This window comes from Chiloscyllium punctatum, chromosome 31 (genome assembly GCF_047496795.1).
Source record: "Chiloscyllium punctatum isolate Juve2018m chromosome 31, sChiPun1.3, whole genome shotgun sequence".
In the NCBI taxonomy this organism is placed as follows: domain Eukaryota; kingdom Metazoa; phylum Chordata; class Chondrichthyes; order Orectolobiformes; family Hemiscylliidae; genus Chiloscyllium; species Chiloscyllium punctatum.
In genome coordinates this window covers 55,940,077-55,967,459 of record NC_092769.1, presented here as the reverse complement: position 1 = coordinate 55,967,459, position 27,383 = coordinate 55,940,077, and the positions used below count along the sequence as shown (strand labels likewise).

At 44.8% G+C, this 27,383-nt stretch overlaps 1 long non-coding RNA gene across 1 annotated transcript in view; it reads left to right on the top strand.

The window, feature by feature from the left end:
• The window catches only part of LOC140456834 (uncharacterized), a 51,386-nt gene extending 25,191 nt beyond the window's left edge, over nt 1-26,195 (top strand). The window contains exons 3-4 of the long non-coding RNA XR_011953172.1: nt 10,288-10,422; nt 26,008-26,195. This is a non-coding gene — a long non-coding RNA (uncharacterized lncRNA). The remainder of the gene's footprint in view (nt 1-10,287; nt 10,423-26,007) is intronic.
• The last annotated feature ends 1,188 nt before the right edge of the window (nt 26,196-27,383 follow it).

Sequence of the window (27,383 nt, the reverse complement as noted above, 5' to 3'; positions counted from 1 at the left end):
GACCAGCGCGGGGTGTCCAGGTGGATGGAGTGTATTGGAGGCCGGCAAAGGGGTCCTCAGAAAATAGGCGGGAGTCTTCATTGTAAAAGTAAGCTCTGAGGCGGAGGTGGTGGAAGAAGTGTTCGATGTCACAGCGTGTATTAAATTCATTGATGCATGAACGGAGGGGGATAAAGGTGAGGCCTTTGCTGAGGACTGATCATTCGTCCTCAGTGAGGGGGAGGTCTGGGGGAATGGTGAAAACTCGGCAGGACTGGGAGCTGGGACCAAGTGTAGGTGTGGAGCTGGGGGAGGCGACGGAGCCTGTAACTGGAGTGGGTGTGGTGTTAGGGGGAATGGGGATGGAGTCATGAGCAGGGGTGGGGTTCCCCTCAGGGTTCTGGGGGGCAGGGATGGTGACGGTGGGACCTGGGGGGGTATCAGCAGAATGCAGATGAGTGGCGTTAGTGGGGGCGGGAGTGGTGGCAAACTCGGCAGTGGGGGCGTGTGGAAGTCATTGGGTGTGTGACATCAGTGATGATGTGAGAGGCGGAAGTGATGTCACTTGTGGTGTATGAGGAATTGTGAGGGGTGGAACTGGCATTTACTTTATTTTAACCAATAATTTCCCGTCACAAATCTGTTTGACAATGTCGTATTTTTATTAAACTCAGTCCCTTACTGTTTCTTTCTTTTGGCCTTCATCCACATCTCCATGGTGTTCCAATTATTCAACCTTTATCTTTGGACCTGGGAATTTCCATTCACCTCAGACCTGTCCCCCTCCTCATCTGTGTCCATTTATAGCACAATCCTGGTACCAGAGGAGCCTCTCCCAATAAAATAGCTCAGTCCTCCCTGAGTACTGGTAGCAGTGCTCACTGGTCAGAACCACTTCTGATGATACCATTGTGTGATCCTGATACATTCCTGCACTCTGCTGTTATCACACTGTCTCTCTCCATGTGGTTGCCCTCACTGTGTGGGTCTAATTGCTGCCTCTGTCAGTGTCTCTCACTCTTGCAGCTACTCCAGATCCTGAGCCAACAGCATTCTCCACTCCAGAGGGAAGCAACTGCACAGGCCACGGATGGAGACTGGGAATTTCCAGATCTCCATGGGACTCAGTGCCATTCTCCATGTGTAACCTTCATTGCATTAGTCTAATTTCCCATTCTGTCTCCTGTAGGTATTCCTGATATCCCTGACTCCAGAATTCCCAACTCCTATCTCGTCCATCACCACATTGAAGACAGTTGGTCAGCCAGAGAGAGATGGAGAGTGAGATCTGGAGCCTTCAGTAAGTCCTGCACCCGATAAGATCACTCACAGTAAACAGCACAGGGAGGAGTTAGTGGACTTTAATTCAGACCCTGAGGGCATGATGTCGGAACAATGCTGGGCAAGGAACATGAGAAAATTCTCAGGCTTCATGATCACCATCTTGTCTGTAAATTCATCTGTTCCACAGAACCCTCCCTATGTCTGTCAATTTCTCCACTGTCTGTTTCATCGATCTCTATCTCTATCAGCCCCTACAATCCTGCTTATCCCTGTAAGCTCCTCATATCAGTAAAACTCTCCAAGTTTCTGCCTTTGCCTTTAATCCCGGGTTCTGTCACATCTCTCCTTAACTGAAGAAAAACCATCTCTTCAGTTCCTTAAGCCATCCTGTTCAGTGTAGTCCTTTCCAGATCTGAAAAACCTCCCTGTCTTTGTGACTTTTTTTGATCTCCTATGACCTTCATGATCTCTGTAACCTTCCCGTCATGACAACAAAAAAGCTCTGTACATTAGTAACCTCCTCCAGCTGTTAGACTCCTTCTTGTCTCTGGGCACAAAGCAGAGTGACCCTGCTTCTCTCATAAATTAGTTTCTCCATTTCTAATGATGACTATGAACTCTTCCTGTCTCTAAAACGCACTCAGTCTCTGTAAACTCTCCTGGTCCCGATTGATGTAATTTCCTTCGGTAACTAACTTTATACCTTTAATCTCCTCCAGACGCGACCACACAGTTTATTTCTATAACCTCCATGAGTGATGGAGTCATAGAGGTGTACAGCATGGAAACAGACACTTCAGTCCAACCCGTTCATGCCGACCAGATATCCCAACCCAATCAAGTCCCACCTGCCAGCACCCGGCCCATATTCCTCCAAACCCTTCCCATTCATATACCCATCCAAATGCCTCTTAAATGTTGCAATTGAACCATCCTCCACCACATCCTCTGGCAGCTCATTCCATACACGTACCACCCTCTGCGTGAAAAAGTTGCCCCTTAGGTCTCTTTTATAGGACTAAGTCTCTCGCCCTAAACCTATGCCCTCGAGTTCTGGACTCCCTGACCCCAGGGCAAATACTTTGTCTATTTATCCTGTCCTATCCATGCCCCTCATAATTTTGTAAACCTCTATAAGGTCACCCCTCAGCCTCCGAACTCCAGGGAAAACTGCCCCAGCCTGTTCAGCCTCTCCCTTTAGCTCAAATCCTCCAATCCTGGCAACATCATTGTAAATCTTTTCTGAACCGTTTCAAGTTTCACAACAATTCTTCCGATAGGAAGGAGACCGGAATTGCACAAAATATTCCAACAGTGGCCAAACCATTGTGCTGTACAGCCACAACATGACCTCCCATCTCCTGTACTTAATACTCTGACCAATAAAGGAAAGCATACCAAATGCCGCCTTCACTATCCTATCTACCTGCGACTCTACTTTCAAGGAGCTATGAACTTGCACTCCAAGGTCTCTTTGGTCAGCAACATTCCCTAGGACTTTTCCATTACGTGTATATGTCCTGCTAAGACTTGCTTTCCCAAAATGCCGCACATCGCATTTATCTGAATTAAACTCCATCTGCCAGTTTGCCCATTGTCCCATCTCGTCCATATCCTGGTGTAACCCTCTTCGCTGTCCACTACACCTCCAATTTTGGTGTCATTTATAAACATACTAACTATACCTCTTATGCTCGCATCCAAATCATTTATAAATGACAAAAAGTAAAGGGCCCAGCACTGATCCTTGTGGCACTGCACTGGTCGCAGGCCTCCAGTCTGAAAAACAGCCCTCCACCACCACTCTGTCTTTTACCTTTGAGCCAGTTCTGTATCCAAATGGCTAGTTCTCCCTGTATTCCATGAGATCTATTCTTGCTAATCAGCCTCCCATGGGGGACCTTGTCGAATGCCTCACTGAAGTTCATATAGATCACATCTATCACTCTGCCCTCCTCAATATTCTTTGTTACTTCTTCAAAAAACTCAATCAAGTTTATGAGACATGATTTCCCACGCACAAAGCCATTCCTAATCAGTCCTTGCCTTTACAAATACATGTGCATTTTGTCCCTCAGGATTCCCTCCAACAACTTGCCCACCACTGAGTTCAGGCTCACCGGTCTATAGTTCCATCGCTTGACTTTACCATCCTTCTTAAACAGTAGCACCACTTTTGCCAACCTCCAGTCTTCTGGCACCTCACCTGTGATTATTGATGATACAAATGTCTCAGCAAGAGGCCCAGCAATCACTTCTCCACCTTCCCACAGAGTTCTCGGGTACACCTGATCAGTTCCTGGGGGTTTATTCACCTTTTACCATTTCAAGACATCCAGCACTTCCTCCTCTGTAATCTGGACGTTTTGCAAGATGTCATCATCGATTTCCCTACAGTTTATATCTTCCATATGCATTTCCACAGTAAATACTGATGCAAAATATTTATTTAGTATCTTCCCCATTTTCTGCGGCTCCACACGAAGGCTGCCTTGCTGATCTTTGTGGGGCCCTGTTCTCTCCCTAGTTACCCTTTTTTCCTTTATATATTAGTAAAAACCCTTTGCATTCTTCTTAATTCTCTTTGTCAGACCAATCTCATGTCCGCGTTTTGCCCTCCTGATTTCCCTCTTAAGTATACTCCTACTTCCTTTATACTCTTCTAAGGATTTACTCGATCTACTCTGTCTATACCTGACATATGCTTCCTGCTTTTTCTGAACCAAACACTCAATTTCTTTAGTCATCCAGAATTCCCAATAATTACCAGCCTTCCATTTCACCCTGACAGGAATATGCTTTCTCTGGATTCTCATTATCTCATTTCTGAAGGCTTCCCATTTTCCAGCCGTCCCTTTAGCTGCGAACATCTTCCTCCAATCAGCTTTCAAAAGTTCTTGCCTTATACCGTCAAAATTGGTCTTTCTCCAATTTAGAACATCAACTTTTAGATCTGGTCTATTCTTTTCCATCACTATTTTAAAACAAATAGAATTATGGTCGCTGGCCTCAAAGAGCTTCCCCCACTGACCCCTCAGTCACCTGTCCTGCCTTATTTCCCAAGAGTAGGTCAAGTTTTGCACCTTCTCTAGCAGGTACATCCACATACTGAATAAGAAAATTGTCTTGTACACACTTAAGAAATTCCTCTCCATCTAAACCTTTAACACTATGGCAGTCCCAGTCAATGATTGGAAAGTTAAAATCCCCTACCATACCTACCCTATTATTCTTACAGATAGCTGCGATCTCCTTACAAGTTTGTTTGGCAATTTCCTTTTGACTATTGGGGGGTCTGTAATACAATCCTAATAAGCTGATCATACCTTTCTTATCTCTCAGTTCCACCCAAATAACTTTGCTGGATGTATTTCTGGGAATATCCTTCCTCAGCACAGCTGTAATGCTATCCCTTATCAAAAATGCCACTCCCCTTCTCTCTTGCCTCCCTTTCTATCCTTCCTGTAGCATTTGTATCCTGGAACATTAAGCTGCCAGTCCTGCCCATCCCTGAGCCATGTTTCTGTAATTGCTATGAGATCCCAGTCCCATGTTCCTAACCAGGCCCTGAGTTAATCTGCCTTCCCTGTTAGACCCCTTGCATTGAAATAAATGCAGTTTAATTTATTAATCCTACCTTGTCCCTGCCTGTCCTGACTGTTTGACTCACTTCTGTTCTCAGCTGTACCCGTCTCAGATCGTGCTCCCAAAATCCTCCCTGTGGTTGTTATCACGGCCCATCCCTGCATTCCTCCAAATCACTGTAAAGTCCTCCCATTCCTAAAACCCACCCTGTATCTGTCACCTGTCCCAGATTCCACAACCCTCCCTATCTCTGTAAGACACCACCCCCCCACCCATCCCCCGTCCCAGTTACTACAGCCCCCTGTACCACTAAATGCCAGTAGTCACTATAATATCAGAATAAGGTGTGAAAGCAGGAGTACTGTACTGGGTTGGATGATCAGTCGTGATCATATTGAATGGTGGGACCGACTCTGTGGTCAAATGGCCAATACCTGCTCTTCTTTCCTGTGCTTCTCTATAAACTTACTATCTATATAACCTCCTTCAGTCCCCACAGCCCTCCCTCTCTCCATAAACTCCTTCAGTCCCCATGACTCTTCCTATCCATGTAACCTGAATCATTCCCCACAAACCTCCCGAACTCTATAACCTCCAAAAAGCCCCACGAACCTCCCTATCTCCATAATCTCATCCTGACCCAATGACCCTCCCGTTCAGAGTAACCTCCTTCAATCCCCATGATCCTCCTCATCTGTGCAACCTCCTTCAGGCCCAACAGCCCTGCAGATCTCTTTGGCCCCTTTCAGGCCCCACAACACTCCCTATCTCCATAATGTCCTTCAGTCACCACGACCCTCCTTATTTCCAAAACCTCTATTACCTGTTGAACCTGTAAGCTACATTTTTCAGATTGATAAACACGAACTCCCATAACTCTTTCTGCTGCCAGTCTGAAACCAAACAGTGTTAACCTGACAGGAGGTTGGGAGCTGAAAAATGTTTGAAAGGATATGTCAACGAACAATAACTGGACCCTTAGAAACACTTTTAAGAAAAAGAGAATGTGTTTTTGAACCTGTTGGATATTGTTTTTTTTTGGTGTGAATATAAATAGCAGAATAGATACGGGTGTAGGAGCGATTGTACCGAGAATACGGTTTACTTGAATTATCAGAAACCTTTACACAAGTTTCAATAAGGGCTAAAGAGTAACTTGGTAGAGAATAGGGCACCTTAACTATCAGGAGGTGGGTGAGATATTAGACAAAATAGTGTTGTCAGAATTTACTGTGGAGAAAGACATGGAAGCTCAGGAAATTGGGGAAATAAATAGTGATGTTTTGGAAAGAATCCTCACCAGAGAAGAAAAAGTGCTGGAATCTTAAAACAAATAAAGGTAGATCAATCTTCAATAGCTCATTAGGTTGATCCTAGAATATTGTGGGAATCTGGGGACGAGATTACAGTGTCCCTAACAGAGATATTTATATTATCAACAGACACAGTGAGGTGTTGGAAGACTGGAGGGTGGCTAATGCTGTTCCGTCACTTAAGGTCTGCAGGGAGCAGTCAGGAAATCACAGCCCAGTGAGCCAGTGCTGGGTACGTTGTTGGAGGAGATTTTGAGAGAAAGGAGCTACATATATTTGGAAAGGCAAGGGCTGATTAGAGATAGTCAGCATGGCTTTGTGAGTGGGAAACAGTGTTTCACAAACCAGATTGACTCTTCGAGGAGTTGACCAAGAGATAGATGAAGGCAGAGCAGTCAGCGTTGTCTACATGAACTTCAGCAAATCATTTGACAAGATTCCAAGGGATGTAGAACATCTAGTCAAGAGGAAGAAGGAAGCTAACTTAAGTTTGAGGAACCAAGGATCAGAAGCAGGGCTCTAGAGAGTTACATCGGGCAGCACGGTGGCTCAGTGGTTAGTAGTGCTGCCTCACAGCATGAGGGACGCGATTTCAATTCCAGCCCCAGGCGACTGTCTGTGTGGAGTTTGCACATTCTCTCCATGTCTGCGGGGGTTTCCGACAGGTGCTCCGGTTTCCACCCACAGCCCAAAGATGTGCAGGTTAGATGAATCAGCCATGTGTTGTTCAAGAAAGGGAATAGAGATAATCCTGGGAATCACAGACCTGTCAGGCTTCTGTCTGTGATGTGCAGATTATTGGAGACTCTGAGATACAGGATTTATGATTCCTTGGAAAACCATAGTTTGATTAGAGGAAGTCATCATGGCTTTGTAAGGGACAGGTCATGCCTCACAAATCTTATTGAATCCTTTGAGAATGTGACAAAACAGATTTATGGCTCATTGAGAAAGTACAGAGCATGGGATGCAGGGAAACCTGCCTGTCTGGATACAGGATTTCTGGCCCATAGAAGACAGAGGGTGATGACAGGTGGAAAGCATTCAGCCTGGAGCTCAGTGACCAGTGGGTTTCTGCAGGGAGAGGTCAAAATGTCTCTGCTCTTTGTGATTTTATGAACGACTTAGATGTGTGAGTGAAAGAGTGGGTAAGTAAGTTTGATAATGACACGAGGGTTGGTGGAGTGGTGAATAGTGTGGATGTCTGCTGGAGGTTGCAATGGGACATTGATAGGATGTAGAGCTGGGCTGAGAAGTGGCAGATGAAGTCAAATCTGGAAAAGTGTGAAGTGATTCATTTTGGAAGGTGAGATTTGAATGCAGAATACAGGGGTAAAGGCAGAATACTGAATAGTGTGGAGGAACAGATGAATCTTGGATTTCATGACCAGAGATCCATCAAATCTGCCACCAACCTGATAGTGTTGTTAAGAAAGAATATGTTGTATTGACTTTCATTAGCTGGGGGATTGAGTTTTAAAGCCATGAGGTTATGCTGCAGCTCTATACAGCCCTGTTTAGATCCCAATAGAATATTGTGTTCAGTTTTGTTCCCTTCATTACAGGAAGGATGTGTAAGCTTTAGAGAGGGTAAAGAGGAGATTTACCAGGATGCTACCTGGACTGGAGGGCAGGTCTTATGAAGAAAGGTTGAGGGAGCTAAGGCTTTTCTCATTGGAGTGAAGAAGGGTGTGGTGTGATTTGGTAGAGGTGAACAAGATGGTGTGAGGCAAAGATAGAGTGAACAGTGAGAGACGTCTTTATCCCATGGCATACATGGTACAAGGGGGCATAATTGTAAGGTGATTGGAGGATGGGTAAGGGGAGATTTCAAATGTAGGTTCTTTGCACAGAGACTGGTGGGTGGGTGGAACGGGACACTTTAACAGACTCTTGGATAGGCAAAATGAAGGGTATATAAGTTAGTTTTATCTTACAGTCGGGTAAAAGATGGGCATGGCATCATGGCCGAAGGGTCTTGTGCTGTACTGTTCTGTGTTCTACATTCTGTCTGGTAAACCGGTTAATAAGCTCAGATTAATGTAAAAGGATATGGCATTCAGGGGGAGCTAGTCAACTGGATACAAAATTGGGCTTGATGGTAGGAGACAGTGGGTGATGGGAGACATGTTGCCTTTCTGACTGGAGACATGTGACCAGCAGTGAAGTGGGTCCCCTGTTGCTTGTCATTTGGATAAATGGGTTTGGATGGGAATATTGGATTTGTGGTAAGTTTTTCGAGTGATACTGAAATTGTTGGAAAAGTGGACAGTGAAAAAAGTTATCTATGATACAACAGGATGAATAGTACACTGGGATAGTGGGCTGTAGAATAGCAGATGGAGTTCAATTAGATATTGTGAGGTGTTCTATTTTGGTGAAACAAACCAAGGTGGAGCCTTTACAGTTAATGTTCGGGCCCTGGGTAGTGTTGTCAGTCAGAGACCCAGGGATGCAGGTACATAGTTCTTTGTAAGTGGTGGCACAGGTAGACAGGCTGGTGAAGCAGGCGTTTGGGATGTTTACCTTCTTTGGGTAGAGCATTGAGAGTAGAAGTTGGGATGTCATGTTGTGGCTGTACAGTACATTGGTGAGGCCAACATAAAAGCATTGTTGACCAGTAGGAAGTATTCATCTGGTTCACTTCAGTCCTTTAGAGAAGAACATCTGACATTCCAACCTGGTCTGGCCTGCACGTGACACCAGACCCTCACCACCTCCAGTACCTTCACCTCTCCCGGTTCCTTTTGTGACATAAAACCTTGACAATTATTCCCTCTTCCCTCTGACCTTCTCCTGCTAGCAGACCCTTTGCAATCCCTTTAAAACTTACTCCTAAAACATTCTCTCACTTCAGGATTTTAAGTACTTTTTGGTGATCCTCTCAGCCCGATAATCTAATATGATCCTTTTTGCTTGAGTGAGGGACCGATGGGGATTTCTTGATGAGGATTTGTCTGTTTCAATGGAATGTCCTTTTGTTGAGTGTTTTACACTGTTCCTTCAAATGTTTTCCACTGTTCATTGACAGGCACATATTTCAGTCTGTTTAGCCTATTTACCTTGGTCAGTTCTCCTCTCAAACTCATGTCATTGGTTATTTTTGTTTCTAGTTGTAGCTTGTCCTTTCTGTGATTCACTTTAAAACTTTATATTTCTTTAAATTGCACTTTATCACAATCTCGCAGAGGATCTCTCCAGGTGACATTACTCATTCACGAAGTTTCTAAACCTCTTTATCTCAGTATCACAAATCCATCTGCCTTATTGATAAGATTTTGTCCATTCAAAAACAAAACATAATTTACTCTTTCCCACAATTTCCTGTCACAAACCTATTCACTGATGTACAGTTTTAGTTAATCACTGTCCCTTTCTGTTCCTTTCTGATTGCCTTCAGCCACATCCCCAAACAGTTCCGATGCTTAACCTTTTCTCTTTGGATTTGGAAAGCTCCTTTCACCTGGTCCCTGTCCCTGCATCCTCTCTATCAGTTTAAAGCCCTGTTAATAAACCGACTGACATGATTGGCCAGGACACTGGTCCCAGCACGGTTCCAGTGGGCCATCCTATTGGATTTTTTTATAAATCAGGTAGGGGATGTGGGTGTCTCTGACTGACCAGCCTTTATTGCCCAACCCTAGCTGCCCATAAGCTGAGTAGCTTGCTTGGCCATTTCAGAGGGCAATTGAGAGGCAAACATTTTGCCGTGGGTATGTCATGCAGACCACATGAGGATGATCAGATCTCGTTTTCGAAAGGACAAGTGGGCGGCACGGTGGCTCAGTGGTTAGCACTCCTGCCTCACAGCACCAGGGTCCCAGGTTCGATTCCAGCCCCAGGCGACTGTGTGGAGTTTGCACATTCTCCCCGTGTCTGCGTGATTAGCCTCCAGATGCTCCGGTTTCCTCCCACAGTCCAAAGATGTGCAGGTCAGGTGTATTGACCATGCTAAATTGCCCATAATGTTAGGTGTATTAGGTCGAGGGAGGTGGGTCTGAGTGGGTTAATCTTTGGAGGGATGGTATGGACTGGTTGGGTCGAAAGGCTCATTTCCATTCTCCTTGTGTAACCCTCACTGCATCAGTCTAATTTCCCATTCTGTCTATCTTTCTGTCTCCTGTAGGTACTCAGGAAGTTGCTGACTCAATAGACTTCCCAACTGCTGTGTGTCTCGTCCATCACCTCATTGAAGATGGTTGGTCAGCCAGAGAGACAAAGGGAAGGGAGATCTGGAGCCTTCAATAAATCCTGGAGGGAGGTAAGATCACTCACAGTGCACAGAGCAGAGAGCAATGAGAGTGCTCCAAACATCGCTAACAAGACATGACATAGATACAGTGCTGGAGGGGGAGCACAGTATAGACACACCCTATGCTCAATCACCACATCTACTTTAACTTATGTTGCACTGAGACCGCATCGGGAGTTCATAGTTATCAATCCAGTCCTGTGCTGTCTTCATGAGCATCAGTACGACAGAGGGGAGAGGAGGCCTCCGACAAGAGGTTGGGAATGCTGCCTGGGATCTTTCTGTTCTGTGTTCTCCATCCAACACTGTACTAAGACTCACTACTCTGCAACACTGTATCTGTGGCATGGCTTGTGCACCAGTGTCTTCAGTCATTTTTAACTCCTACAATAGTCCCTGTCCCTGGAACCTCCTCCCTTCCTGATAGTCCCTCCACATATTTGAAATGTACTGCATTCCAGATTACCATCCCCATCGCTGTAACATGCTTCAGTGCCTACAACATGCCTTATTTTGGTACACTAATCCTCTTTAACTGGATACAGAGTGATACAGCACGGAAACAGAACCTGTGGTCCAACTCCTCAATGCTGCCCATGTTACCTAAACTGAATGAGTCTCATTTGCCTGCATTTGGACCTTATCTCTTCAAACCTTCTCCTCTTCAGGTACCTGCCCGAATGTCTTTTCCATGCTGTACAATTGTTCTTGTTTCTCCCATGTGCCTGAGGCAGTCTATTCCGTCTATGCATCATCCTCTGTGGATAATGTTCCCCCTCAGCTCCCTCTTTAAATCCTTGGTCTCTCACCTCCTGTTTATACCCTCTAGTTTTGGACTCACCTACCCTTTGTTATTCACCATTCTTAGGGTCACCCCGTGGCCTCCTCTGCCCAAGGGAAATATTTAGGACAATGTTACAAATATCTCCAACGTATGTAACAAAGTGCTGGCCAATGTCGGCAAATGTGCCAAATGTCGCTTTCCCCACCCTGTCCACCTGTGATGCCACTTCCAAGGAACAATGTAACTTGCACCCCCTGGTCTCTCTCTCTGTTCGACAACCCTGGCAGAGCCCTTCCATTAACTGTATAAGTCCTCCCTGGTTTATCTTAACAAAATCCAACACCTGAATTAAACTCCATCTTTCATTCCTTGGCCCACTGGCCCAGTTAGTCAAGATCCCCTTTGATAACCGTATTTACTGCCCACGACACCATTCCTTTGATCATCAACAAACTTTCGCACAATCACTCCTATATTTTCAACCAAGTCGTTTATGTCGATGATGCCCATCAGTGGACCCAGCCCTGATCCTTTCTTCAATAATGGAATCAAACCATATTCTTGCCATAGAGCCATACAGCATGGAAACTGACCCTTCAGTTGATACCCACCATCATCTAAAACTAAACTCTTCCCAGCTGCCTGTTGCTGGCCCATATCACTCCAACCCTTCCCTATTCACCTGTTTATTCAAATATCTTTTAAATGTTGTAATTGTACCCACATCAACCCCTTTCTCAGGAGGTACATTCCACACTCAAACCACCCTCTGTGTAGCAAATTGCCCCATATCTTTTTTTTTGACCATCTCTCTCCGCTAACCTTAAAAATGTGGCCCCTCCTCTGGAGACTCCCCCATCCTGAGGAAAAGGCAACTACCATTAAATTGATCTATGTACGTCATTTTTTTTCACAAACGTTTATAGCATCATGTCTCAACCTCCAGGCTCCAGTGAAAAAAGATTCAGCCTATCCAGCCATTTTTCAGATCTCAAGCCTTCCATACCCAGCAATATCCTGGTAAATCTCTTCTGAACCCCCTGCAGCTTAATAATATCCTCCCTGTAAACTGGGCGACCAGAACTGGACAGAGTATTGCAGAACAGGCCTCATAAATGTCTGTGCAATCTCAGCATGACGTCCCAAATCCTCCACTCAATGGACTGAGCAATAGTCAGGCATGCCAAGCACTGTCTTATCCCTCCTGTGATGCAAACTTCAAGAATTATGTACCTGACCCCGGAGGTCCCTCTGCTCTAAAACACTAACCGAGGCCTTAACATTAATTGTATAAGCTCTACCCTTGTTTGTTTTACAAAATGCATTACCTCATATTTATTCAGATTGAATTCCATCTCTAGTTTTTCAGCCCATTCACTCCCTTCATCAAGATCCCTTTGTAATCTCAGAAAACATCCTTCACTGTCCATGATGCCACCCTCCAGCCTGCCTGCCCATCACACATGGCTGTCAGTAGTACACATACCTTTGCTAGGGGCTCCACAATTTCTTCCCTAGCATCCCACAGTGTCCTGTGATACACTTAATCAGGTTCTGGGACTTGCCAAAGCTTTGTGTTTTAAAACCTCCAGCACCACCTCTTTTATAACATGCATTCTTTTCAAGTCATAGAGATATACAGCATAGAAACAGACCCTTCCGTCCCCAACTCGTCCAGACTTACTAGAAGATCTAAATAAATCCATTCCCTTTTCCAGCATTTGGCCCATATACGTCTACACCCTTACTATTCAGATGCCCATCCAAATACCTTTTAAATGTTGTAATTGTATCAATCTCCATTACTTTCTCTCTCTGTTCATTCCATACACACATCACCATGTGTGTGAAGAAGCTGTCCCTTCAGTCCCTCTGTAAACCATTTACCTCTAACCTTAAACTTATGCCCTCTACTTTTGGGCTCCCCAACCTCTGGGAAAAGGCCTTGTATGCTTACCCTATCCATACCCCTCATGTTTATATAAACCTCTGTAAGGTCATCCCTCAGTCTCCGATTCTCCAGTGACAGTAACCCCAGCTTATTCAGCAACAACCCGGGCAATCTCTTGTCAATCTTTTCTGAGCCCTTTCAAGTTTCACAACATCCTTCCTGTCGCAGAGAGACTGGAATTGCAGAGAACTCCAATTGTGGTCTAACGTATTACTCTTGTTCCCAGAGTTCCCCAGTCTTTACCCACAGTAAGTTCTGGAGTGAACAAATTGTTGAGGATCTTAGCAAATATCCTGCAGTTCCACACATCGATGGCCTCATTGATCTTTAATGGACACTATTTTGTCCTGAGTTACTTATGCACACTTAGTATACTGCTACAATCACTTTTGGATTCCCCTTTCCTTCTCTGCTGAGACTATTTCATTTAACCTTTCCCCATTCCTGTTTTCAACTCAGTGTATTCCTACAGCCCCTGTATATCCTCAGGAATTCCCTTGATCCAGCTGGTTATACCTGACATGTGCCCCCTTTTCCTTGACCAGACCCTCAATATACAGCCAGTGTTTCCGAAAGCTGTCAGCATTGAGCTGCACACAAACAGGAAAATGCTGGCGCTGATCGATCAGTTTATCTCACTTTTAAAATATTTTCACTTTCCAAACTTCCCTTTCCCTGTAAATAATTCCCTTCCCCAATCACATTTTGAAAGTTCCTGTCTAATACGATCAAGATTGGTCAGGCTCCATTTTATAACTTGCACTGTGGACCAGGCCTGTCCTTTTCCAAAGCTGTTTTCAAACTACTAGAACTGTGGTCACTTTGGCGAAACGCTTTCCCACTCACATCTCAGTCCCTTTCCCGACCTTGTTTCCCAAGGGGAGGTCAGGTTTTGCCCCTTTCTCTTTTCAGGCCATTTACATATTGATTGGGAGTTTTCTGGAACACAATTACCAAATTCCTCCCTTGCAAACACTGAAAACTGGCAGTCCCAGTCTAGGTTTGGAAAGTTTAAAAACCCCAACCATAACAGGCCTATTATTATGGTTGATATTTAAGATGTCCCGACATATTTGTTCCTCAGTCTGCCAAAGATTACTCAGGCTCAGCAGTCTGATCGTATTAAAGTGATGACCCATTCTTATTTCTCTGTTCCACTAAAATAGCTTCACTGGGCGATCCCACAGGAATATCCTCTCTAAGTACTGCTGTGATGATTCATGCAATCAAAACCCACCACCACACGTCCTCTCTTGCCTCCCCTTCCTGTAGCATCTCTAACTTGAAACAATGAACTGTCAGCCCTGTCCCTCCTTCAGCTGTGTTTCTGTAATAACTATAATATCCCAGTCCCATGTTCCAATCCATGCCCTGAGTTCATCTTCCTTAACTGTCTGGCCCCTTGCATTGAAATAAATGCAGTTTAATCATCAGTTTTCCCCCATTCCCTGCTATGTTCTTGCCTGCCTTGTCGGCTGAAATTGCTGTCTTTAACTCGTGCACCAGCCTCAATCTTCTTACTGGCCTTACGTTTATTTAATGTCCAACACCCTGCCAGACCAGGTTATATCCTCTCAAGCAGCTCTAGCAATTCACCCCACCAGGATATGGGTTCTTCTCCTGCTCCCAGTTGAGGTGCCTTTCCCACCCTGACTCCCTGTGCTGACACCTTCAGGGATCTATGGACTTGTCCACCATGGTCCCTGTATTCCTCAGTACTCCGCAAGGACATACCGTTCATTATGTCTGTCCTTCGCTTATCGTACCTCCCACAGAGTATTACCTCACTTCATTCAGAACTAAACTCTGCTTAGATTATCATCCGATCGACATCGGACTGCAGACGGAGACCATCCTCCTCACTGTGAACAACACCCTCACCTTTCATGTCATCTGCAAACCGACTAATGATACCTTCTGCTTTCACATCCGAGTTATTAATGTTCAATGGTTCATGCACAGATCCCTGTGGTACACCCGGTGGTGAAAGTATTCTATCCACCAATTTTGCATCCAATTTGCCAACTTGCCTTGGAACCCAGTCCTTTTGGACCAGCCTTCCATGTTAGATCTTGTTTAAGGAGTTAGTCAAGTCCATATAAACCACATCATCTGCACTGCCCTCATCAATATACTTAAGCACAATATCAAAAAAACGGAACTGTATTCCTCAGACAGTATCTTCCTCTGCCAAATCCGTGATGACTAAACCGAGTTGATCCTTACCTTTGCAAGTGTCGATTCATCCTCACAGTAGTTTCCAATAATGTCCCTCCCCCTGCTGTCAGACTATCTGCTCTGTAATTACCTGGCCTACCCCTGCCGCCCTTCTTGAACAAAGGAACCACATTAGCAATCCTCCAGTCATTCAGCACTTCACCTGTTTCCAGCAAAGTATTATATTTATCCACCAGGGCCCCAACAATCTCTGGGTAATTAGCATGGGGTCAAAGAATGCTGGTCCAGGCAGTGACACCCACATCCCATGAATGAATAAATAAAAATACATATGTCCCTCCCTACCTCTGTAAACCCCTCCAGCTGCAGCAATCCGTACTGGCTTTGTAACACCGTTCAGGCCCTGACCACTCTCTGTAACACTCTCACCACCTCCAGCACCTTCACCTCTCCATGTTCGTATCGTGTCAATCAACCTTGACAACGATTCCCCTTCCCATTGCCCTCCTCCTGCTAGCAGACCCATTGCAATCCCTTTAAAACTTACTCTAAAACTTTCTCTCACTTCAGTATTTTAAGCACTTTGTGGTGATCTTCTCAGCCTCATAATCTAATATGATCCATTTTGTCCTGAGTGAGGGACTGGTGGGGATTTCTTGCTGAGTTTTTGTCTGTTTCATTGGAATGTCCTTTTGTTGAGTATTTTACACTGTTCCTTCAAATGTTTTCTACTGTTCATTTACAGGCACATATTTCAGTCTGTTTAGCCTGTTTATCTTCGTCAGTTCTCCTCTCCAACTCATGTAATTGGCTATTTTTGTTTCTAGTTGTAGCTTGTCCTTTCTGTGATTCACTTTAAAACTTTATAGTTCTTTAAACTGCACTTTATCACAATTTCCCAGAGGATCTCTCCAGGTGACATTACTCATTCACTATGTTTTATCACACAACAGTCTCTCTGAGATAGTTACGTCCCTCGCCAGTTGCACAATGTGTTTTTCTAAAAAACACTGAAAAAAAATTCTCTGAACTCCTCTTCCAATATCACTGTTGTCAGTGTGATTCTCCCAGACTTTGCGAATGTTGATGTTTCGCTAAATGTTCACCATGCCTGTATTAAACATTCCAATGAATTTTTCTTTATTGCAGCGACTAGCCATGAAATGCTGTTCGGTGGGTGGTTAAAAACTGTTCTGCTGCTTGTGTCTTTGGCAAGTAGTAGCCAGAATTTACATTCAGACTGACTCGACTTCATGATCAGATGCCAAAGGCTTTCTCTGTAATGCCTTTCTTACCCATTATTGTTAGCGTCGTCCATTTTGCCTGAATTTGCACAAGGTTGTGAACCATTGAATATTTATGTTCCACCTTTTGTTCGCCCTGTAACCACATCTCTCTGGTGTCTAAATCTCTTTTATCTCTGTGTCACAAATCCATCTACCTTGTTGCAGAGACTTTGTGCATTAATAAAAAACATAATTTACTCGTTTCCACAATTTCCTGTCACAAATGGATTTGCTGATCAACAGTTTTAGTTAAGCTTTGTCCCATCCTGTTCCTTTCTGTTGTCGTCAGTCACATTCCCATGCTGCTCTGATGCTTCACGTTTTCTCTTTGGATTTGGAAAGCTCCTTTCACCTGAAGCCTGTCCCTGCCTCCTCTCTGTCAGTTTAAAGCCCTGTCCATAAATCTACCAACGTGATTGGCCAGGACATTGTTCCACTGGAACTGTGCTGGGACCAATCTGAATGGATTTTTTAAAAAATCAGGTATGGGATGTGGGTGTCTCTGGCTGACCAGCCTTTATTGCCCATCCCTTGCTGCCCTTGAGCTAAGCAGCTGGCTCGCCCATTTCACAGGGTCATTGAGAGGCAAACACTTTGCTGTGCGGATGTGGTGCAGACCACATGAGAGTGAACTGTTGTCTTTCTCTGAAGGTCAAGTGTTTGGATTTTTATCAATACTTATTTATGGATTGTTAATTCCAATTTTTAAAACATATATTCATTTAAAATTCCACATGGTTAGAAGTTAGAAAGAAGGGGGATGGTCACTTTGTTGGGACTGTATTGTAGACTGTTGTAGACCCAACAGATACCAGAGGAGCAGCTGTGTAGAGAGATTGCAGATAACTATAGGAATAATAGAGGAGTGCAGGCTGGAGATTTTAATATTCCCTGTATTGACTGGGTCACCTTGAGTATAAAAAGACGTGGACGGAGAGCAATTTTTCAAATGTGTCCAAGGAAGGTTCCTAAATCAATATGCAGAGGGCCCTACTCTACTCAGGCAGGTGTAACACTAGACCTCCCCTCAGAAAACGAGGTCGGGCAAGTGACTGAAGTGTCATTCAGAGAGCACTTTGGGTCCAGTGCCCACAACTGTCTTCGTTTTAACATAGTTATGGAGAAAGATCAGCAGGTCCACAGACTGAAGAGGAAAACTGGAACAGGGCCAGGTTTGGGGCCATTCTGCAGGATCTGGCCAGTGTCAATGCCGTGAATTTAAAATTGCACAACGCCCAGTTATAATCCAACTCGCATTGGAAGTGCTGGTGATCACTGTAACAGATGAAAGGCTGAAACTAAATTTGTTTGATATTATATTCCATGACACTGCCATCCTGTTGCTATAAATTCTGTACCTTAGGATTGTACTCCACAACCACCTGATGAAGAAGCAGTGCTCTGAAAGCTAGTGCTTTCAAATAAACCGGTTGGACTGGAACCGAGTGTCGGGCGATTTTTAACTTAGTACATCCCCAGTCCGACACCGGCACCTCCACATTATGATTCTAATCGATTGGGTGAGTCGGTTTGAAGGAAAAGAAAGAACTGGCAAATGGGAGGCTTTTCAAAGTGTGATCTCAAGAATCCAGGACCAGTGTGCCCCATTGGGGGAAAGGGAAAAGCTGGCAGGGTTAGGGATCCTTGCCTGATGAGGGATAATAAGGCTCTGGTCTTGAAATGAAGACTGCATGCATTGGTTTAAGCTATCCATATCTACATAAATCTTCTATTCTGAAAGACACGATCAGTCTGCGGAGACCTGACAATCCTCTCAGTCCCTGTAATACTCCCAATCTGCGGAAGTCATCCCAATGTCTGTGACTCTTTCAATACAGTTCCTACAAGGCCCACTATATATGCGATATCTTTTCATTGTCAGCACCCACCCTGCAGAATCTTCCAATCTAAAACTATCCCTATCTTTGTAAGTTCCTCCAGTCCCTACAACACTCGTAAACTGTGAAACCTCCTTAAGTCCATATATTCCTAATGTCTGCAAAACCCTCCCGTCCTGATGTCCCTCCATATCTCTGTAACCCCCACCATCCTCCAGTGCTCTTCTGGGGAACATTGCCGAGGAAGGAGGAGTTGGAGAGTCTGGGCCATGTTACGAGGAATGAAGGGCTGCAGAACCTGGAGGATGGTACAAATGTCGGAAGGGACGTGGGACTTGCAAAAGGTTAGAGGTTCCAGGATTCATTGAACCTGCAGGATGGGACAGGGGATGGCTTGTGGAACCTGGAGGTTATTATGATTTGAACCACAGGTAATTTTTGATTGGACCATTCAGTCAATCTTACAGTCATAGAGATGTACAGCATGGAAACAGACCCTTCATTCCAACCCGGCCATGCCGACAGGATATTCCAACCCAATCTACTCCCACCTGCCAGTACCTGGCCTATCTCCCTCCAAACCCTTTCTATTCATATATCCATCCAAATGCTTCTTAAATGTTGCAATTGTACCATCTGTAAGATCCAATCAAACGTTACCTGTGGTTCAAATCATAACATCCTCCAGGTTCCACAACCCATTCATGGTCCCATCCTGCAGATCAGATATCCCAACCCAATGTAGTCCCACCTGCTAGCACCCGGTCCATCTCCCTCTAAACCCTTCCTATTCATATCCCCATCCAGATGCCTTTTAACTGTTGCAGTTGTACTAGCCTCCACCACTTCCTCTGGCAGCTCATTCGATATATGTACTATCCTCTCCGTGAAAAAGTTGCCCCTTTTTATCTTTTATATCTTTCTACTCTCACCCTAAACCTCGCCCTATAATTTTGGACTCACACACCCCAGGAGAAAGACTTTGTCTCTTTACCCTATCCATGCCCCTCTTGATTTTATAAACCTCGATAAGGTCACCCTCAGCCTCCGACTCTCCAGTAAAAACAACCGTCACCTGTTCAAACTCTCCCTATAGCTCAACCCTTGCAACATTCTTGTAAATTTTTACTGGACCCTTTCAAGTTTCACAAAATCCTTCCGACCGGAAGTAGAACAGAGTTGCATGCAGCATTCCAAAAGTGGCCTAACCACTGTCCTGCACAGCCGCAACTTGACCTCCCAACTCCTGTACTCAATACTCTGACCAATAAAGGAATGCATACCAAGCGCCTTCTTCACTATCCTAACTCCCTGTGACTCTACTGTCAAGGAACTCTGTATTTCATTTGAAAAATTGCATAGACAGGTCGAGTGGCCCGAGGTCTTCTGGGTAATGCTAGTTCAGTCTAAGCTGGTAGGCACAGCCAGTGAAGTATTTGCAGCACTGTCTGATGAATGGTCAAGAGATAATGCACATGTCAAACAGGCTATTTTAAGTGCTTATGGATTGCTTAAGAAACGGAAGCCACTACAATTCCCTTTACTGTACCATCGCTATCTGTCAAAGCTCCTTCAGGTCTCTATCCTCCGAATTGTTGAAACCTGCTCTCACCATTGCAACTCCCATTATTTCCTAACGTTGCTGAGTCTCTAAAAGCTTCCCTATCAGGTTAATCTTCTCCACTGCATACAACACTCCTAGTCTGTGTAATCTCTTCAATTCCTTCAGTTCCTATATACCTATATATAGGTGTGACTGCTTTGTGGCCATTGTATCCTCATTTATATCTGCAAAAGGGTCTGCTCACTGTAGCACATCCTATGCTCATAAGTGAATCTGGTCTCTCACAAGCCTCTGTACGACTGTATCCTCCAGTCTCTACAAGCTTCCCTATCCCTGTCATATCTTGTGGCATGCACACCGCTCACTCTCTCTGACATACCTTCCAGTGCATAAAATCATCTCTCCTTGTAACTGTATCCAGTCTACACCTTCCTCCCTATCCGTGCAACATTCTCCAGTCTATATCATCTTCCATGTGTTTGCAACATTCTCCAGTCCATACCACCCACCCTTTCCCTGTAATATTCTCCCATCAATATCATTCTCCCTCTCACTGTGATGTTCTCCAGATCCCACAACTGTTGTTAAATGTACGACATCCTGGAATCCTGTGAATGTTTCTACACCCTGATCAACATAGACCATGTAACAATCCACAACCCTACACACATCCCTATCTCTGAAGTCTAATCAAAGACGCTTTATCTCTCTAACTTCCTCCAAACAATAAAATGTTTTCTCCTGCGAACATTCTGTAGCAACTGTAACTATGTTTAACCCTGCAACATCGTCGCACACCCAAACATCTCTCCCAGTCTGTGACCTCTAACCATCCCTCAAAGGCCCTCTCTCAGTGACACGCGCCATGCATTTGCAACAAGGCAGATGGAATGACAGCATTAACTGAAGGGAACAGATATGATCGAACTGTAATTGTGGAGATGTGGCTGCAGAATGATCATGACAGGAATGTGATTATTGAGGGATTGTAGGGATTTAGGCAGGATCAGCAAACAACCAAACAAGGTCCGTTTTGTTGTGAAGACAGGACGCAGTCAGTGCATTAGTGAGACAGTCAATTTAATCTGGGAATCAAAATATAGAGTCAGTTTGAATGGACAGATTCCAAATAGCAAGAGGGATGTGGAAGATCAAATCACAATCCATGCTCGTTGGTAAGTTGGATACAATATTTTCTTGGTGATAGTAGACAGAGGCATGTGGGGTGGTCAATTTCTGATTGGACGTCTGTGGCCAATGATGTTTCACAAGGATCAGTGCTGCGATGTCTGTGTGTAATTTATATCTGTGATTCAGATGAAAAGGTCAGCAGTTTGAGTGGTAATTTTGCAGACGACATTCGGAAAGGCATGTAATGATTAGGGACAGTTAGGGGAATTGTGGATAGTGAGGAAGAGTGTTATAGGTTGCAGCAATATGTAGATCAGCTGGAACGTTGTGCAGAGAAATCGCAAATCGAATTTCATCGGGACAAGTGTGAAGTCATGCATTTATGAAGTCAAATGGAAGAGAGAAGTACACTAATTGACGAGTTGGATACATTGATAAACAGAGAGACATTGGAAGCAAATCCATACCTCCCTCAAAATAACAACACAACAGGATGTGGTGGTCGAGGGGGAGTATGGTATGCTTACCTTTATTGGTGCACAGTATTGAGTACAGACGTTTGCATGTCATGTTGTGACTGAATGAATCTTCAGTCGGCCATGTTTGGAAGGTTGCGTGTCATTCTCGTTGACACACCACAGGAAGGATGTGGAGGCTTTGGCGAGCGTGCAACAGAGGGTTGGCAGAATGTTGCCTGGATGAGAATGTGTTTACTGTTAGGAGGTTGGACGCAGTTGGATTGTTTTGCGTGAGTATCGGAGACTGAGGGGTGACCTGGTACAGGTATATAGCATTAGGAGAGGCATGAATAGTGTGGATAGTTGGAATCCTTCTTCTAATGTAGAAATATCAAATACTAGGGCACATCTGTTTAAGGTGAGAATGAGAAGTTTTAAGTGAGATGAATGAGGCCAGTTGTCTTTATCGAGAGGGTGGAAGCTGCTCAGGAGGTGGGAGAGGTGGCAATGAGAGCAAAGTTTTGAAGTGGCATTTAGACAGAAATAGGGAGAGAATAGAGGGATATCGCCCATGTGCAGGCAGATGGGATTAGTTTAGAATATCATCATGGTCAGCACAGCCATGGTGGGCCGAAGGGCCTATTACTCTGCTGTACAGTTCGATTTTCTAACTTAACGACATCTACCCTGTCAAAGCCCCTCAGAATCCAGGATGTTTCATTCAATTTCTTTCCCATTCTTCAAAATCCCATTAGGTTCAAGGGCAATCTACTCTACCTCTTCACATTGGAAAATCCTGCCATCTCCAGGATCAACCGAGTGAACCTTCCCTGGCCTGCCTCCAATTCAAGAATGTCTTTCCTTAGGGCACGCATACTGTTCAATATAATCTAGGTGTGGTCTGACTTGTACCTTGCATCGTTTTAGCAAGACCTCCCTATTTTTAGACTCCATTCCCTTTGCCTTCGCTATGACCTGACAATCCTGTAAGCTACCTGTTTCAGATTGATTCACAAGGATTCCCAAAACCCTTTGTGCAGTCAATCTGAACCAAACGGTGTTAGCCTGACAGTAAGTCGGGAACGTGCTAGACAATAGACAATAGACAATAGATGCAGGAGTAGGCCATTCTGCCCTTCGAGCCTGCACCGCCATTCAATATGATCATGGCTGATCATTCCTAATCAGTATCCTTTTCCAGCCTTATCTCCATACCCCTTGACTCCACTATCTTTAAGAGCTCTATCCAATTCTTTCTTAAATGAATCCAGAGACTGGGCCTCCACTGCCCTCTGGGGCAGAGCATTCCACACAGCCACCACTCTCTGGGTGAAGTTGTTTCTCCTCATCTCTGTCCTAAATTGTCTACCCCGTATTTTTAAGTTGTGTCCTCTGGTTCGGCACTCCCCCATCAACGGAAATATGTTCCCTCCTGCCAGAGTGTACAGTCCTTTCATAATCCTATACGTTTCAATCAGATCACCTCTCAGTCTTCTAAACTCAAGGGTATACAAGCCCAGTCGCTTCAGTCTTTCCGTGTAAGGCAATCCTGCCATTCCAGGAATTGACCTCGTGAACCTACGCTGCACTCCCTCAATAGCCAGAATATCTTTCCTCAAATTTGGAGACCAGAACTGTACACAGTACTCCAGGTGTGGTCTCACCAGGGCCCTGTACAGCTGCAGAAGCACCTCTTTGCTTCTATACTCAATCCCTCTTGTTATGAAGGCCAGCATGCTATTAGCCTTCTTCACGACCTGCTGTACCTGCATGCTTGCCTTCATTGACTGGTGGACAAGAACACCCAGATCTCTCTGAACAGCCCCTTTACCTAATTTGATACCATTGAGGTAGTAATCTGCCTTCCTGTTCTTGCCACCAAAGTGGATAACCAGACATTTATCCACATTAAACTGCATCTGCCATGCATCTGCCCACTCACCTAACTTGTCCAGGTCACCCTGTAAGCTGGAATGTGTTTTAAAGGATATGACAAAAAATGATAACTGGATGTTTAGAAAAATGGGAGATGTATGATTTTATAAAAAGGGAATATTTTTAAATCTGTTGGATTCTATATTTTGGTGTGACCTTAAATGCAGAATAGATAAGGGTGGGGAGGCTAGTTGCGGTAGAGGGATATTTGAAATTTCAGAAGCATTTTGACAAGTTTCAACACGGGCAAAAACGTAGCTCGTGAAAGAATAGGGCCCCTGAAAGGTCAATGAGACTGTCTGTGTGGAATCACTGCTGGTGGGTGAGATATTGAACAAATATTTTGTGTTAGGATTTACTGTGGTGAAAGACATGGAAGCTCGGGAACTTAGGAAATACATAGGGATGTCTTGATGTCACATTGGAGAACAGGAGGTGCTGGATGTCTTAAAATGCAAAAAGTTAGATAAAACCTTGGGACATGATCAGATATACCCCAGCGCCTTGTGAGAAGCGAGGGAGAAAATTACAGGGCCCCTTCCAGAGATATGTGTATCCTCGACAGCTACTACGGACTAGTGAGACTGATGGCAGGGTGGTAAGTTGTTGGAGGAGATTCTGAGAGAAACGATCATCGTGCATTTGGAAAGGTAAGGACAGATTAATGATCATCAGCATGGCTCTGTGCATGGGAAATCATGCCTCAAACCTGAGTGTGGAGGTAGACAAGTGAGAGATCAAAGCAGAGCAGTACACGATGTCCACATGAACTTTAGCAAGGCCTTTGACAAGGTTCTGCATGGCAGACTGGTTAGTAAGTTTAGATCAGACATAATGAGGGAGCACTCACCAACTGGATACAAAACAGATTGACTGTAGGAGACAGAGCATGTTCATAGAGGGTTTCTGCTCAAACTGCAGGCCTGTGACCAACGGTGTGCCATGGGGTTCGGTGCAGGGTCACTGTTGTGCATCATTTATATAAACAGTTTGGATGTTAATACAGGAGTCATGGTTAGCAAGTTTGTGAGTGAGACTGAAATTGGTGATAAAGTGGACAGTGAAGAGGATTATCGAAGAGTACAATGGGATCAACAGTCCTGCTGGACCAGTGAGGTTAGGAATAACAAGTGGAGAAATGCAAGATGTTGTATTGTGGTAAAGCAGACCAGGCTGGACTTGTACAATTAATGTTCAGGCCCTGGGTACTGTTGTCAATCAGTGACCCAGGGATGCAGGTATACAGTTTTTTGAAAGTAGCGTCACGGGTAGACAGGCTGGTGAAGCAGGTGTTTGGGAGGGTTACCCTTCATTGGGCAGAGCATTGAGAGTCGGAGTTGGGATGTCATGGTGTATCTGTACAGGACATTAGTGAGGCCACTGTATAAGCATTGTTGATTATCTGGAAAAAATTAACTTGTTCATGTATGTCCTTTAGAGAGGGATATCTGACATTCTTACCTGATCGGGCTCACATGTGACTCCAGTCCCACAGCAATATGGCTGACTCTGAGCTGCCTCTGGGCAATTAGCAGGAGGGCAATGGATGCTGTTCCAACCAGTGACATCCTTAGGCCGTGAATGAATCAATGAAAAATACATATGTCTATCCCTACCTTTGCAAACAGCTCTAGCTGCAGCAATCCATACTGGCTTTGTAATGTTGTTCAGGCCTTTGCCCCTCTCTGTAACACTCTCACCACCTCCAGCACCTTCAATTCTCCCTGTTCCACTACTCTGATTAAACACTGACAATGTTTCCTCTTCCTACTGCACTCCTCCACATTTCTAAATGTTGGTTACTTCAGAATTGATCGTTTTTTTTTCATCTCTTAATCAAATCGGCCAAGACCGTCTGAAGTGGGGAAGGAGCATTGGGAAGGTGTCGAGTACCTCGAGACTTTCTGTGGGGAAAACCGGAATCCAGGAGAAAACAGCACAAGGAGCGCGTTGTCATATCAACGCCCCACCCACCCCCTTTCCATGTCCACCTTCTGCATCAAATGTAACAGAGTCTGTGGAAGGCCACATCGTTCTGTACAGCCAACTCCAGACTTCCCCACCCCCACTGAGAGTGGGAGAGAGTCAGCCTCATCTGTGAGCCACTGCCTAAGAGATGATGAGATAGGAAGGTTGAAACCACTCACAATTATCCCAGTGCCTTTGTTACAAATTCAAACAATTCCCTGTTAATACAGTGTCTAATAATGTGATATCACTCAGTATCTCTCCATGTGGTATCCCTCGCTGTGTCGGTCTATTTACTGCCTCTGTCAGCATTTCTCCCTCTTACAGATGGTCTGAGATCCTGAGTCAACAGAATTGTCCACTCCAGAGAGACGCAGCAGCACAGGCAAGGGATGGAGACTGGGATTATCGAGATCTCTGCTGGACTCAGTGCCACTCTGCATGTGTTATCCTCATTTCATCAGTCTAATTTCCCATTCTGTCTATTTCTGTCTCATGCAGGTCATCAGGATGTTCCTAACTCCTGTCTCATCCATCACCTCATTGAAACTGGTTGGTCAGCCAGAGAGAGATGGAGAGGGAGAACTGGAGCCTTCAGTAATTCCTGCAGCCGGTAAGATCACTCACAGTAAACAGCACAGGGTGGAGGTAGTAGACTTCTATATTCAGACCTGGAAGACCGGACATAGATACAGAACTGCCTAAGGAATAGTAACATTCTAGGCCTCATTCCCACCATCTTGTGAGGGTCCTGCTTTCACCTCTCCTGTACTGGTCCTCAATGCGACAGTACAGGGGATCGCAGGCATCAATCATGGCCCATGCTGTGTTAGTAATCTCTGTAATATCCTCCAGTCCCGATAATCCTTCCTCTGTTTGGAATCTCCCCTAGTCCACATCATTCTCTCTGTCTCTGTCTCTGTCTCTGTCTCTGTCAGGTTCTCCAGTCCCTAACACCCTAATCCCTAACCTTCTCCAGTAGATACTAAATCCCTTCATCCCTGTAAACCCTGACAGCCCTGTCTATCCCTGTAAGCTTCTCCCACCAATACCACCCTCCATGTCCATGTATTTGTCGTTAACCTCTCCATCCGTCCCTATCTATGTAATCTTCTCCAGCTCCTACAACCCTTCCTGAGCTGTGAAAAATTTGTAATCTCCTTATCCTCCTCCAATTCTTTGATCTTTATCTTGTTAACTTTCACCCTCATTCCCGACACCATACCCCTCCTGACCATAGGAACCTCTTTCAGTTTGTGCAAGCCTCCCCATCTGTGTAACTGTCTCCAACCCAGTAACCTGGCATTCTCCATTGCCTTCCTATCTATGTAGCCTCCAGAGCCTAGAAGCCTTCTTATATCTGTAAATGTCTTCAGTCACGACAACCTTCCATATCTCTGTTAGTATACACAATAATCTCCTAGATGAAACAGCCCCCTGTCTGTGCCTCTCAGTCTGCCTGCCTCTTCCTATCTCCATCCCTATCCCTATCTCCAGAATCTAATCCAGCTCCCTCTATCTCTGTAAATTCCTCCAATCCCCAAACCCCTTTGTCCCACTGACATTCTTTACCAGATATAACTCTGTTTAACTCAAACATCCTCGAGTCCCTGTAAGCCTCCCTATCTCTGTAACCTCTACGCATCTGTTCAACCCCCACTACTGAGGAATGACTCCCTGCGTAAGCCATAAGGCAGATGGAATGACAGTGAACAGATATGATGGGACTGTCATTCCGGAGATGTAGCTGCAGAATGACCATCGCTGGGAAGTGAATACTGAAGGGTTGTTTGGATAGAGTCAGAGTCAGAGAGATGTACAGCATCCAACCCATCCATGCTGAGCAGATATCCCAACCCAATCTAGTCCCAATAGGC